At 46.9% G+C, this 3,647-nt stretch overlaps 1 pseudogene; it reads right to left on the bottom strand.

Annotated features, from left to right (window-relative positions):
• Positions 1 to 331: 331 nt before the first annotated feature.
• Positions 332 to 1,381, bottom strand: LOC103073030 (spermidine synthase pseudogene; annotated as a pseudogene).
• Positions 1,382 to 3,647: the final 2,266 nt, after the last annotated feature.

Below are 3,647 nucleotides of genomic sequence, written 5' to 3'. Positions count from 1 at the left end.
TTGCATACTCAAAACTAAACAGTATACAAACGACTTGCATTGAGTTCCTAATATTGGCAGAATATTTGTTCTCATTGTTGTTCTAGATACATGTGTTTGGTGAGTAAGGGGCGACAGGGGTGGAGACGGTGCTGTAGGCACCTGGTATAAACTTTCAAGCTGAACGCCACACAGAAAGTCCTAACAGGGCAGGCCGGGCAGCATTCTGGGTCCTGTAACACTGGATTGGGAAGCGAGTCTGCGGGAGTCTCATCCAGGGCTGGCGGCATCCAGCCACCCTGGAGGCTTGCTGGCCGGAGGTCCTGGGCAGCACCGGCAGTGGCGCCTGGGCTCAGCACACATCATTCAGGGCTTTGCGGGCAAACTCGGACAGGATGAAGGGTGCCCGATGTACATCAGAGTTGTAGTATTTCAGCTGTATCTGTTCCACCTGCTTCTGCGTCAGCTGCTGCACGGGCTCCAGGAAGCTGGTGCTTGGATTTTTGCTGCACAGTATGAAGCCAATTTGGCAGCTGGGGTAGGTGGGGATGGTGCAGTAAGTGTAGCCGACCACCGGGAAGAGTGATTTGCAGAACTGCCGCATCATCTTGATGAGGTCCAGGTGCAGCCACTGACACTCGCCCTGGCAGCAGAGGATGCCACCCTCCTTCAGGGCCGTCTTCATGAGCCGGTAACAGGAATCCTTGAATAGACTCTCAGCAGGGCCCAGGGGGTCTGAGGAGTCAGTGATAATGACATCGAAAGCATCCTGGTTCTGTTTCATGAACTCAAAACCATTATCCACACGTAGGCTGAGCTTTGAGCTCGAGTAGCCAACGGCCATGCCTGGCAGGAACTTCTTGGAGACTTGAACGACATCCTCGTCGATCTCGCACTGGACCACGGACTCCACGGAGGAATGCTTCACCACCTGCCGCAGGACACCCCCATCCCCGCCCCCGACGATCAGCACCTTGCGTGGATTGGGGTGGCTGCAGAGGGGCAAGTTGGCTAACATCTCCTGGTAGGAGAACTCGTCCCTCTCTGTGCACTGGACGACGCCATCCAACACCAGCACGTTTCCGTAGCTCTTACTGCGGAAGACAAGGATATCCTGGTACCGCGAGCACTGATGGTGTAGCAGCTGCTCTGCCTACAGCGACAGGGCCTGGCCGGGCCATGCGCTGCACGTCTAGCGGAACCAGATGGTGGCGGGGCCGTCGGGGCCGGGCTCCATGGCTGGCAGGCTGGTGGGCGGGCGGACTCGAGGCCGAAACAGCGGGATTCTGGCCCGGGACTGCAGGTAGCGCGGAGCCGCAGCACAACGGGACCAGCCCCACCCAGCGCCAGCACCTCGCCCTAACCCCGCCCGCGTCCTACCACCACCGGCGGGGTGGAGCATGCTGGCAGGGGCGAAACCCGAAACCTCTTTGCAGAGGCCTTTGGTATCTTTTTATCTCCTAGCCATTTCTTATCAGTAACGTTCTACCACATGTCTCCAGATCTCTGTGTCACTTCTGTATGGCATAATCCCCTCCCAGCACTTCTGGGAACATGCACTAGAGAGCACAAGCTGTGCTGTGCCCACTTACCAAGCAAACACATTTAATACAAAATTATAAAAATGAGGGCTTCCCTGGTAGCGCAGTGGTTGAGAGTCCGCCTGCCGATGCAGGGGACACGGGTTCGTGCCCTGGTCCGGGAAGATCCCACATGCCGCAGAGCGGTTAGGCCCGTGAGCCATGGCCGCTGAGCCTGCGCGTCCGGAGCTTGTGCTCCGCAACGGGAGAGGCCACAACAGTGAGAGGCCCACGTACCGAAAAAAAAAATATATATATATATATATATATAAATGATATTTCATTACCAGAAAATACGCGTGTCCTAGAATAAAATTAGTTTTCACTATGAAGGAGGAAAGCCTTGTGAACTTCTGTTCCCCACTGCATAGCTTGACAAACTCAGCCAGTGTCATGAAGACCAAATAGACCCAGGCCCATTTTGACCTGGACGGAGGAGTTTGCCAGGATTTGGGACTCTCAGTGTTAAAACTGGGGAAGTCTCCGGCAAACCAGTGGGTTTGATCACCTGAAGACCAACTAAAAGTACTGGATAGCGCTACTGTCAAGAAAATCAAAGCCTCTTATCTGCTTTCTGCTGGAAGGTACCTTTCTCATTAAACTTGAAGTCACTGATGATTTCCTCTCTTACTATATAACATTGCTTCCTACCTGGTGCTACCACCTTCTCCACAAAGACAAAATTCTGTGTCCTCTAGTTTTCTTGTTATTGTGGTTGCTGTTTTGACAAAAAAGATATGAATTTCTTTTGAAATTGTCTCCTTAAAGACTCTCATGATAGTTTCTGGCACCATGGTACCATAATTCCATTTCCCCCTTCATCTCACCAATGAAAGTAGCTTGGGTTTTGCTGACTACCTCATGACACTTGCATGTGCATTACATTTATCTTGCCATCACAATAACAGATATTGTTCCCATTTCCTGATGAGAAAATAGAGGCTAAGTGGAATCAGGTGACTAGCATTGGTTGTAGAACTAGTCACAGGATAAGCCTACTCCGTATCATGGCCTTGGCTTTCCATATTAATAATGACTCTCCTTTTTCTAGACTGTCAAATATGCCTAACACCTATAATCACAGAAGAAATGTGACCCAAAGCTTGTAGATTAAAAGAGCTACTGGAAAATATTTTCTCAGCCCTGTCTTGTGTGTAGCTTAGATAGCTTCATGGTTGACTTTTCTAATTATTCTCATGAGACCATAAAATCCAACTCTCTGACAGAATGCTATTGAGTTGCTTTCTTTTATTTTTACCTTGAATATGCCGTTTGTGTTTTAAATGTTCATGGCAAACATTACTCAGACCGTATATTCCCATAATATTTCAAAAGAAAACCATATTCAGGAGCCTGAAAAATGAGGCGGGGAGAAAGAGCAGTCCTGAATTTTCATTTTACTCAAAGTACCCCTGATCAAAGACTGAATTTCAGGACACCAGACCAAATAATTTTTCTTCAGAATTGAAGATAAAGTCCTCTTTATTATTTTTTTTTCTCTTTGCCATGCAAGGAAAAAAAAATATGTGCCAGTAATCCATAATTCACTTTATTGGAAGAAATTTCTTGGGAATTATATTCTAGAAATGGCTATAGTCTGGCAATTCTAGAATCTATACTAAAGAAGTCATTTCAAAGGAATTTTCCAAATAAAACCTTTTCACTTTGAAAAATGGCTCTGCTTTAGTCAAATTTACACAATGAAGGGAAAATAAAAGCCTAAAGTTAATTCTGTAAGAGTATAGTAATACATGCAAGCTTTGATACAAATTAATGGCATGGAATCAAAACACAAACTCGGACAGTTTATTGGGCAGAATATCTGCAAAGTTAAAATATACACAGAGGCAGTAGTTATGAATGTGAAGAAAAATATCAAAACAAAGATCACTGAAAGACAGACTTATAGTTCAGCTTTAACTGCCTACAGGGAAGTTTTTATTTGAATTCAGTTCATCCTAGACGATTCCAAAATGGGAGTTCAATGAACCCTAACTTACAAAGAGAACTGACAGCCAGTCAGGTACATTTCACACCAGTCAGTTAGAGCTGATGTTGCCTTCATGGATTTATGGTACCCCAGGGATC

The sequence above is a fragment of the Lipotes vexillifer genome, unplaced genomic scaffold (genome assembly GCF_000442215.2).
Source record: "Lipotes vexillifer unplaced genomic scaffold, Lipotes_vexillifer_v1.1 scaffold1843, whole genome shotgun sequence".
NCBI classification, from domain to species: Eukaryota; Metazoa; Chordata; class Mammalia; order Artiodactyla; family Lipotidae; genus Lipotes; species Lipotes vexillifer.
The sequence above is the reverse complement of the archived record's forward strand: the minus strand, read 5'-3'. Positions and strand labels throughout refer to the sequence as shown.